The sequence below is a fragment of the Hetaerina americana genome, unplaced genomic scaffold (assembly GCF_022747635.1).
Source record: "Hetaerina americana unplaced genomic scaffold, ioHetAmer1.1.p SCAF_4, whole genome shotgun sequence".
Classification (NCBI taxonomy): domain Eukaryota; kingdom Metazoa; phylum Arthropoda; class Insecta; order Odonata; family Calopterygidae; genus Hetaerina; species Hetaerina americana.
In genome coordinates this window covers 28,815,474-28,828,226 of record NW_027286985.1, presented here as the reverse complement: position 1 = coordinate 28,828,226, position 12,753 = coordinate 28,815,474, and positions in this window count along the sequence as shown.

The window sequence follows — 12,753 nt, the reverse complement described above, 5'->3', positions numbered from 1 at the left end:
CACCGACTTTCAATGTCGATGGTCTGCCACTGCGTTCATCATCTTCGATTGACTCACGACCACTTCTGAACCGCTCGTGCCACTGGTAAACGACCGTTTTTTTTAGAGAATCGTTGCCGAAACACTTTTCCAACATTTCCAACGTCCGTGCGCCACTAAATCCGTTTTTTACGCAAAATTTAATACAAGTTCGTTGTTGCAAATTTAAATCCATTTCTGAAATTGTAAAAAATCGCCAACACACACAGAGATAGATGTACTCTTGGCTACGTAACTTTTGCAAATGTCAAGTTATGACACTAAGATTTAAAGGGAATATCAACAACAGATGTACCAATTTAACAAAAAAAACAGAACTCAAATCGGAACGATGGGAGCGCCACACGGTGGTTATTCCGGGAACTTTTTGATCAAGGTAGTAATATGCCGTAACGAAAACATACCTTTATGATATTTTAAGTACTCGCGATTAGATATTTTAGTATCCTGCAAGCCGTGTGGCATACCAGACTAATTTTGACTCGAATATGACCCTACCGCAGTCGGATAATAATATTCTGATCCCTTATCGTTCGTAGAAAAAATTACATCTTAAATCTATCTGTTCTACACTTAATCTCTCTAATTTTATTGGCATTATCTATACTGCCATAGTCCGATTGGGGTAATTATACATTTTCAACATAACTTCTAAAGAGAAGTCCTTCCAATTTATGAAAGAGATTAAGTCTTTAATTTAACCTTCGCTCCGTGAGCGATTCCCAGCCTAGCTCGCCTAATATTTCGGATAGGCTGAGTTTATCATAACAACGTTTTGAAAATTCAGCTCCATTACGCTGAACGCGATTCAATTCCAGTTTCATTTACACATTTACCCATTACTCTTTAAATAAACCCTATTTTTTGTTAGCTTGTCTACATATTCCCCGGATGAGTTTCTTAAGGAGAGGTCGTGAGTGAGGGTAACGCCCAGGTATTTAATCGAGTCTACACATTCCATTTCGGTGTTCCCGATGCATTAGGAGTCCTAGAAGGAATTGCTCTTTTTCCGAAATTCGTCATCCAAGCTGTTTTACTTCGAAATCTCAATATAAATTGAAAACCGAATGAATTATAACAATTATCATTTTTATCCTAATACGTAAGTTTTTACCAAATTCAATCATCCTATCCTTGTAAATTATGTATCTTCTCCCGTGATAATTATAATATCCAACTAGGCTTACTCGACTGTCCCTCGTGGGTCAAATTCAGAGTAACCCAGAGGAGTGTTATAATAATTACCGGACAATGTTCTCACACCTCTGGTTAATTCGATCAGAAATGAGAAATCCCCCCTTCATCCTTTAGTAGTCGACCCAGCTTTTTTCGAGGAAATAGTTCCATATCAGCCATCGGCATGCTGAAGATGAGAGCGTGGCTTTTAGCTAAATGGAGGAAACCACTATTTTTAGTGATCACCTTCACTACACTACGACTCACGCTCGTTGATGGATTTTTCCGAACGTAAATGGCCCCCGATTAACTTCACTGTGGCTATTTCACTATCTCGAATTCACTCCTACGTGCCATGAAGGTCTTTCCCATGACCCCGAGACTCCGACGCAGCCGATTGGGATAGCCTTTCTTGAAATGTGCAGGGTGGAGCGTTAGCATTTTATGGGCTCCTCCCCTGTTTGCATTATCTGATGTCGCGTCAGACCACGCTAAGTCCGCGGGATCCCATCGCCTCGCGTGGACAGTGGACGTCTTGGAATATGGAGGGCTCATTGACCTCTACTAAGTGGCTCCCACGTCACACGAAATCAAACTCTTATTTATGGTAAATTAAATGGTTTATATTCCTCAATTTTTTCCATAGTGGCCAAGTTTAAATTAGGCGGTATACGTTTTGCTTTATTCTTCTTGGAAACCAGACTCACGTTGTTTGAGAACTCCATTTTTATTATACCTATTATCAATGTATCCTGTGGGTTGCGGTAGTCCAGGGGTAGAGAGTTGGACTAACTCTGTATAGTGGCTGCAACTCCACCTCTAAAATACCGAATTTGGGAAAGAATTGCTATAAACAAATCGAGGAAAAAATTAAATATAGAGTATTTCAACCTCTCGTTAGATGCAGAAAATGCAGTACAAATATCAAAATTAAAAAGACTACTGAGACAGGAAACACATAGAGAATGGAACGACGAATGGAACAGAACAGAAAAGGGAAGGAAAACACACCGTATATTTCCGAACATAGATGACCGGATTAAATTAAATATTAAACACACATCAGCAAGCACACAAGTGTTAACCGGACATAGAAACTTTAACTCCTACTTACACTTCATAGGGAAATGTTTTACCCCTCTGTGTAACTGTGGAAAAGAAGACACAGCAGAACACAGAGTGGAGGATTGTGTTTTCTATGAGACAGAGCGGCAACTCTTATGGAACAGTATGGAAGAGAAGCTAACGAGCTTTAGGGAAATGATTACATTCTGCCTAAAGAACAACAATAACCTGCTCGGAAAATTTACAATAAGAAAAGCAGCAAATAGTGAACCACAACAAGCGAACTAACTGGGAAATATTTTGTGTAAAATTTTGTGTAAAATGTAGCAATGTATTCTATATGTCTATTGAGTGATTTTTTTTTCTTTTCTTGAATTGTTTATCATTAGTTTAACTCCCAACATATATAAGCACCTGTAGATGTTAAAATTTTAGAAAAACTTTCCTTATGTCTGATTATTTTTGTCTTTTTGTCTGTTTTGTTATGTATGTTGTTTCCTTATGTCTCATTATTGTTTGTAAAAAGGGGAACTAAGATTCAAAGGAATCCCCAACTAACTGTGAAGTAAAATAAAAGTGGACCCAGGAAACCATTGGTCAAATGGGTCCAAAATTAAAAAAAATTAAAATTAAAAATTGACCGGAGGGTGCCGGATTCGATTCCCGGGCAGGGCACTCTTGGGACCCTCAGCTCCGCTCAAGCTTTAGGTTTTTTCAGGTACCAGATCTTTCTGAAAAACCACAGCCGGCACACGGAAAGGAACTGGGCCCCTACCCTGATGTGTGCATTTCACACGACGTCGGGTTTAGTACTGGACGAACTCTATCATCACCTACCAAACCGACCTTCGGGTTGATTACTGTGTTTATGGTTTATATGGGTGTATGTATAAATATGTACATACATATTTATATATAAAAATAAATAAATATATATAGGTATAATTAAGTTGAAGGCTTGGGCTCAACCCCCAGGTTGATTACTGTGTACTTTTTATTGTATTCTACCGTTTTAAGTAGGGTTTTCATGGACAAAGACTGAGCAACGGTTGGTATCTCTGCTATTCCTAGCAAAACACACCCTGATATCCGTAACTACAATAAACTCGCCCATCCTCATATATCCTTCCATCATTCCTCCTAATATGACTGCTATTCTATCTGTCCATTTCACCTTTTCCATCCTTCTCCATTCCCACATTTCAAAGCAGACTGACTAAAGCTTGATAATCCGTTAAACAAACACATTTTATAGATTTCCCTACCGACTTTCACCCTTGTCACCAGTTCACAACATGTCTTTCACCATTTCATCCTCATATAAGTTGAAAATCAAGAGGAATAATGGGCACCCTTGTATTAGCCCTCTTCCTAAGACTGACTACCATCCCAAATACTATTCCAACCATCCATCCGCCATTCGCACTTGACCAGTCTGAGTCATGTACAGTTAAGTCGCTCAACGCTGCAATCTACACCTGTTCTGAAGCAGATTCATTCACTACACCATTTACTCAATCTAACACCTTCTCGTTTTCTATGAAGCAAATGAATATGTGCTCGTTACTGCTGTGGCATCACGCGTGCCTCTTCCCTTTCTAAACCCAGAATGATCATCTCCTAAGTAATCCTTTGCACCGCTCTCCATCCTCTTATTAATGTTCCTGACAACCACTTTAGCTGCGTGCGAATTTAAACTTATTTTTCTGTAGCCCTCACATGTGTCTACCCTTCCCTTGTTTGGAAAGGAACTAACACTGATCTGACGAAATCTTCCGGCCAAATTCCTACTCAATAAGTGCTGTGGTAAAGAATTAGTCCATAAAATAATTTCCTACCACGATTTCCTAAACATCGCAGCATGCCCACGGGAATGTTGTTCACCCCCACGGTATTAATTAATATCAATTACATTAGTGCCCTTGCTATCTCGTAATCAAGTATGCCTGGAATTAAGCTATTTCCATTTACTTCACATTCACTTTCCATTATTTGAGCATACAGGGAAAGAATCTTTACAATATAGCTCGTCCATGTACACAATATTTCCATCTCTCTTGAATCTTACTTGGTTAAATTTTCAATTTATAATTTTCCTGAAGTATCTTTAATAGTGTGAAGGGATTTTCCCTTCTTACTCCCTGACCATTCACCCTTCACTATAAACTGCATTATATCCACCCTCCTAAGTAAACTTTCCATATCCTCCCCCTGGGACCTCCACCACGCTTCTTTTATCCTTTTAGTTTCCTACCTCAGTTTATCATTATCTCTTCGTACTCTCTTCTACCCAAATCGTGCTTACGTTCTGCCATTTCCTTCCTTTGTGTATCTTCGTTACGCCTAGCCCGTAATCCATGGTTTTCTTCTTCCTTTTCCTATTTACTCTTCCTTAAAGTTTCGTTTGCGGCTATCTATATCCCTCTTTCGATATGTTCCCATTTTCTTCTACTCCGCCCGTCTCCCAGTTCTCGCATGTTATTTTTTCTGCTCCCTCCAGATTGTCGTTTCCTATCGTCTCGGTTCAAAATCTGTGCCTAACCATAAGATACTCCAACCGATTCCATATACATAGATCTCGTGGTCTTAAGGACTGGAGGTTCATGAATTCAAAGAACTACGGAAGGTACCGCGACAGTAATGTTGAGTCAAGTTCACGATTTGAAATTGACGCATTTTAGTTCGCGAATCGATGAGAGAGTGACAAGCACGCTATGACGTGGATGAAGCCAACACAAAAATACGCCATCCTATGTGACAAGTGAACAGATTTTCATCATGCATAAACACCTTTTCCTCATAGAAACGAGGCATACAATGTAAACATAAATCTATGAGTAGCCTCGTTCATATTCTTAACAATTGGATGAAAATAAGACTACTAGTCAAACAGGTCGAATGCAATCGCTCAGTATTTGATATAAATTGTCCTCGGGTGTTTTAGTCCGTATGTATATTTGTGACAGAAGACATAAAGTATCATCAAAATGTTAAAAATCTGACAAAAATGAAGTGCACTGAACCTCTTAATAACCCAAATTGAAAATTAACACCCCTTTTGAAATATTTTCAGCGTATAAAGAGAAATAAGATGCTTTTCATATGTTGCCATCTTACATAAACATTATTTTTGCTTATTTCCCAGCCAAAAAAATTTCTTGGACTTTCTACGATGCATTTAATAGTATATACGGTTAGATTTAAAATGAAATAATACGGTTAGTATGAAACGAAAATAGATTTCTCCACGAACCAGCGAATGGTATTTTCAAAGGATACCTTTCTAACGGGAAATAATGAGCTCTTCACGCGTAAAAATGGGAATAAAGAAAATGAGGAATAACAGAAATATTATAATTGCACTAGCTTACTGAGTCGTTTAAGGACGAGTCATAGTATCGATTATTACTCGTATAAAAATATGAAAATTTGATTGGTCGTTTTTTCGTTCCACTCTTATGCCAAAAGTAAAGCACAAGTTGAATTGAAAATTACTGGTACAGACAGAGATTGGCACTATCCTCAACTTATGGGGAAAATGCGTTTTTAATTCTATGTTCAGGTTCAAGCTCAGTAAGTGTTATATTGTTTAATGGCGTTCAGTGGGAAAATAAAAAAAAAATAATGCAGAATAATTTTCATTCACAAAATAAAATACGAAGAAATTTATTCAAAGGAATAGGCATTGAACCAAACATCAGTTATTAGAATAAACCTTTTAATTCCGTTGATTTTTTTGGTAGATCGACTGTATTTTGTAAAATATTTCACTCCAGCGTGATTTTATTTAGTATTTTTATTGACTTTCTCGATATCGGTTTCTATGGATACGCATACACGGTTGACTATAGCCAATCGGCCACATGGAACACGATATTGAACCAAAAACTCTTACTCATAAAAGAGTAAAAAGCACAACAGACTATGAAAGTTGTAATCAATCGTTCTGCGTCAAATGACGCACGCTTCATAGCTCCAGCATGAGTGTAAGGGCCATATGGACACGCTAGTATTTTTTAGGGACAAACATACGGACAAACAATGCAATTTAAATAATAATTAATGATAGGTAGTAAATTGATTGACAATAATACACTGACATACCTAAAAATTGACACACGCATATATTTGATACGAAACCGGGGAATAATACGTCTTGCATAAATTGGAAGGATGTCTCTTCGGCAATGATGTTGATATTATATTATTAGCCCTATCGTACTTCGGTTGGAGAGATCACTCTAATAATATTAGAAAGATTAAGTGTGGAACAGATTTTAGTCAGTTTAGATTAATTTAGTCATTTTTCCAACTAACTTATCGTTAGTGGGATCCGACCGCGCTACGAGGGATAATTATTCTGGGTCAAAAGTAGCCTGGTGTGTAATCACTCCCTACCCCACACCAAGACGATCACTTTTAGGGTACCATATAAATATAAAAAATACAAATAAATTGTTCCTTGTAAACGGAAGGGAGTGATAAACAAAATACATGCTCTATTATAAGCGTAATGCGCATGCTTTAATTGTGACGCGACTATCCATGGCAGCGCGGTAAAAACGATCAGGAAATGTGGTGGGGGGTCCGCCCATCCAACACAGCCGGTCGCCAGTTTGCTCTGAGCAGTCTGAGCGGAAAGGCGTGCCTCTGCGTGAAGTGTCTTTTTCGACTTTGTTACACGGAGCGATGGAGCGTTTGCTTGAACAGCGATACACCATCAAGTTTTGCGTGCAGCTTGGAAAGAGTGCTACCGAAACATTCCAGATGCTTCAAGGGGCCTTCAAGGACGACTAAGATTCAAGGTCAATGTTTGGGAGATAGCACAAGGCATTCTAGGAGGACCGGGAGGTGACTGCCGACGAAACCCGCTCTGGATGCCCAACAACGGTCAGAAGCGACGAAAAACTGAATTAGTGCGCGAAATTTTGTGTTCCGACAGTCTATTGAGCGTCCAGCAAATTTGCAGCTGGGGGACCACCCCACCGGGGGTGGTCTTCTAGGAGTGGAAGACATATCCTATTTTGAGGCAGGAGGAGGGTATTTTGAAGAATTTTAAGCATTTGTACTAGTATGATCAATAAATCTGTATTTTCCCAGAGAATGCGCATTACTTTTATAGTGGTACTTGTAGTTGCTCTGCGGCTATTTTTTTGTGATCTTGGCAATTAATTTCAATGTTTATTTGTTCAATGGCTCAATTTTATATAAGTACATATGCATCAAAAGATTTCATTTTGTTAAAATGCAATGAGATCACCAGGTCAACCATCGGAAAAAATATTCTTCTGAGCTTACGAAGGGGTCGTTAAAGTCGTTCACCCTCGCGTCACCACCACACACTTCACTTTCATGCGTGAGTTTTTCGATAGGTCAGAACGAATGGGTACGCACTGATAAATTACTAGTCAATAGTGAGCGAGGACAATGACTCTTCACTACGGAATGGTTAATCCACGGTATATTCGGTTGAATGGATGGCTCTTGGCTTCTAAAATAATTAAAACAATTCATAGAAAAGAGCCATCTTAACTTTCGGGTAGTTGAAAGGCGATGCCGAAGAACACTTGTACCTCTGCACTCTCCTCAATGCACTAAAATTCAGCCAAAATATTTCATGAATGATGATGGCCTGAGGGAAAATACTAGGGCCCAACTATTAATTCGTCGCTCTTCTACCTCAACGATGTTGACCTCGGTTAATTAGAGCGTGAAATTATGATGATGCAACAGATATATAAAATAGATGGACACCTTTGATGAACGTCACACTAACTGCCTCGCCAAATGCCGTTAAGAGGGCTATTCACTATCATTAATGAATTGCTGACGCCTTGAGTGGTAAGCAAAAAAAATATGTTCATAATTGTTCTGGATAGGTGCGTGCATGCGTGGTACCTATCAAAATATTTGAAATTCACCGAAAACCGTATTCATTCGAAGCCCCCCCCAAAAAAATTAACCCCGCAAGGTAAAAACGCATCGTAAAATAGGCGAAAGGCCATCGGAGAGTGTCAATTATTATCGCTCGTAATCCTTAAAAATTATTCCTCACGACTAAAAGCCATTTCGCCTCCTTTGAATGCAAAACAATTTTTTCCGAGTTTCTGTGAGGCTTTTTCGGACGGCGTTCCATCAGGCGGCCTGAAGCGTTCCCGGTGGGAATGCGGAGACGATGGGAGTGGGGGGGGAGGAGTGGGATAAGGGTGGCGGGAGGGGGAGGGGGGAACCGGCAGACCTCGAAAAAGACACACACAAAAGGATGAGGTTGTTCCCCCACCCGCCTCGTTGGCGGTGTTAACGTATTCAAGCGGCATCGGAACAGGGAATAATTCATGCTTTCCACTCATGACCCAGAGTCCACGAGGCTTATTGACTGGTTTGGCAGATGGAGGTGGGTGGGTATTAAAAGTGGGAGGAGTGAAATATTTCTCCTACAATAGCCAACGTTTATTATTTTACTGCCAGCTATTGCAGCCATGACTCAAAAAAGAGCTGGGATAATTATACGCTAGACTCGAAGAAGTTCCCCTGTGATAACTGCGTTAACGGTAAAGGGAACCGCAATTATGATGCCCTTTGAGTGTGTGCCTTAGAGCCGACCGCACTCGACCGTAAAAGTGAACAGTTTTATCAAGACGCGAGTCTTTGATTTTTTTTCCCCCCTGTCTTGCTTCGTTCCGAGGAGGAGTTTACAAACGACCTCTGGCCAAAACGGCCCTCAAAACGTCTTAATCAGCCCCGATCGGCCGATTCCTTCTCTCACTCTCTCTCTCTTTCCCTTTCCTTCGCCCTAATCTCCCCCCCACCCACCCACGGGGCACAGAGCGAGAACGCCGAAAATGTTCCGCAGCTTGCATGCATGCATGATCTTCGTATCAAAGAGGGGCGTGCGTATGAATTCAGTCGTGGCGAGGGACCAAATTCCCACACGGGAAGGCACGCCCCCTCTCCCGTCAAACGGATGAGTTCTTATGCAGCTCGAATGAAGAAGCCTCCCTGAAGGGTTGCGAGAGGGTGAAAATCGGCTCGGACATGCCCCCCATCCCCCCTTTCCCCAAGTTGAGAAATTTTCCTGCGGGGGATATTTGACAACCGCGTGCATTCTAAAAAATATATAATCGTAACGAATAGGTATATCTTATTCTGCTGAGATGTGTGTCCGAGGTTGAATTTTCGTGAGGGGTCGTCCGCGGAATGGTCTTGATTACTCTTCAGGATTCTATACAGAATATGAAAACACAACAGTTTCGCCGGCATTACAGCCATCTCCTTTGGGTGAAGCGCAGTTGGTTTTTTAATACAAACTTTGCAGGGAACACAAGTGATGGGGAAACCAACAAAATTGATTGAGAAAAGTTGAGTTTTTGCATAAGAGGGCCAATATTTCCTCAGACTTACAAGGGAGGCCATTGACATTATTAACTAACACGATAATGTCAACAAGGAAGACGGCTACCCGTTGTCCAACCATAGGACATGTGTCTTTGACCGTCAAAAAAGAAAGAATACGTTACTGATGCTCAGCAATTGGGGAGAAAATACGAACTGTCCAATAGGGTCACACCTGACCCGAGCCTATTTCAGCTGGAATGAAAGAATTAAATTAAAATTCACCTGAACAAACAGACTTGAACAACAGCGAAACGTTGTGTTTTTGCTAACATTATACGAAATCCTGAAAATAAATTTATCGATCTATGAAGTTGTATTTTAGCATGGAGAACAATTCGGGACTTGAATGTGTCCAATGGGTGCATTTGTCCCACGGCCGATCTTGTCTTCCGGATCATACTTGTAATGAACACCTCGAATTGCAGTCAGTAGTTCTTAGAGTAAATAATGTTTGTTTAGATATCCATTGATAACTCCTCAATTAAGAATCTGGTGACATACTATCTTAAAAATGGCATGCACTAAAGCGGGAGAAAAATGTTTTGTATGACCACTGTGTAATGGTAATTAAGTGCACTTATAAATACGTAACATGACGAAAATTTACGTTTACAGTTGTAATTTAGCTGCAGCGAAATGTTATACATGACAGCTAATTTTTACAGATCATAGGAAAACGCATACTAACTGTGGAAAACGAACAGTCGCTAAAAAAACTTTAAAATCGTCGGCAAATTTCATTCCATTTAATAGTTTAATTGTGCAAAATTTTATGAGTGCGTCGTTGGTTTTCGCTTCTGCTCGAGACACAATTTTTTAGTTTAACATACTCCCTTTATGACCACTATAAATTTAGGGAAGCAAATGAACAGTTTCGTAAATCACGAAATCTATATTTGATCATTGTAAGTCCTAAACGTACTTTATCACAATCGCAGAAATTTCGCGAACATTGATTGAGTTTGCGAAAAAAGCAAATATATTGAATACTCGTCTGCCTCCTCCATCATCAGCCGTATGGATAGAGCGGCCACAATGATACCAAACGATGTGGATCTCAATATATTCGATACCGTATTTTAATAAAACCACACATTTCGGTTCGCCGTCAAACATTTGATTATAAATACCGCATGGTCTTAGAAAAAATAAAAATTGGAAATCGTAGTTTGATATAGGCTCCACTTCAGACAACTCATAAATTTCCTATATTTCACGCGACTTCAGATCCTAACACCGAATCCGCGGATCTCAATATTGAATCGCAGAATATTGGCACGGACCAGTTTCGCCCCTACGTACCTCATCTCGATAGCCCCCTGCGATAGGGTTAAGTCAATTGATCCGATATGTTTCACGGAAGATTTTCCTTCCTGTCAAACTTTTTCCGGGTCGCCTTCACTCGGATAACTAGTCAAAAGTATCACTCAAAATCTCGACTCCTCCTCAAGCGAGGATGTGAGAGAAGCAGAAAATTTTTCTCTTACTATTTCTCAGTGAGATTTTTCGACCATATCACCTCCATTAAAACGCTGGTTATTGCTTATCTCATGGCCAAATCAGCGTGAAAAATATAAAAAAGAAAAACAAATTACATTTTGAAAACTTTTCTCACACATATTCCATGCTGTATAGCACAACATTAAATAATAATTGTACCGTTTTACAATAAATATTCTAGCCTTTTACGCCGTTCTTAATGCGTGCTATACAAGTTGAAATTCAAATTAAGGCGGGGAAGCAAGATAAGATAGTGTTATAGGCGTTAAAAATTATTCTTGGAGGCCATTAATGACATGTTATTACATGTTAGGTTGAAAGACTCTTTCTTCCTCAATAATTAAGCTATAACGAATAATACATGGTAACTAGAATACTTATTGCGGATAATGCCTCTTTTTAGATTGTGCTTTTAACAGTTAATGGGTGGGGTGTTAGGTTTCGTTATTGTAGGGTGTTTAAAATAATACAATAAAACTTATTAAACTGCATTCCTGGTCCTACTATTAAAGACATTACTTAAGCCAAAAGATAAAAAAAAATATTTCTTACAATTAGCGCAGACCCGCGAATTTTTTAATATTCTTTTTTGCTCTGAAGGTACTACTTAATTTGCGCATATGAAACAAGAAATTAAATGGTCAGAATAATAGTAGAGATTATCATTTAATAGATCAAAACCTCAAAGTTTTCTATCGAGCAACGCTGTAATATAAATGTGCGTATCATAAAAATACAATTAAAACAGACAAAGCGAAGTCACACCTCTATGGAGATAAAATATTGAAGAGTGTATAGTCAATTTTCCCTTTTGCTTGAGATGCAATTTTGGAATTAAACCAACTCCCTTATTTCGTAAGTCAGTTTTGATCGTAATATATGTATACAGGAAAGCAAGCGAATAGTTACGTAAATAACGAAATATATATATTTGTTCGGTGTGTGAGCCCTAAACACACTTTCTCACAATCGCAAAACTTTCACGGGCAATGATTGAATTTGCGAAGAAAAAAAACCCAACAAAATATTGAATATCCGCCTGCCTGCCTCCTTCATCATCGGTCGTATGGATAGAGCGGCTACGATGATACGTACCCCACGATGTTGATCTCTATATACGTATTTTGAAAATTTGACATCCCCAGTCTAACACACGGACGCAAAAGCGCCTCGCTTGAGCCGTGCGTGGAAATAATAATGGGAATCCATACCTTTGATTAGCAAACCGCTCATTTCGCCGGCCTCCTCAACGAAGAACTCACGCCTTCCCGCTCGCTCACCCCCTCCCCCCCCCCGCCCCCCGGTCTTGGTCCCTACTCGGGGAGAGAGAGAGAGAGAGAATTTACTGCAAATGGATTAAAACGCGGGCCCTCGGGCCATAAATTTTCAAGGGAGCCGCGTCAAAGAGGGCCATCATCCTCCCTCTCTTGTGAAGAGGGCCTCTCAAGAGAGAAAGAGAGAGAGAACACCGTATCTGATGGCCATGTTCCCTTACAGCAGTTCCTCTTCTTCCCTCCTCTTCTCTCTCTTTAGGGATTGCATACGATTATCAGATTTATGATGTCCTTGGGCGCTTGA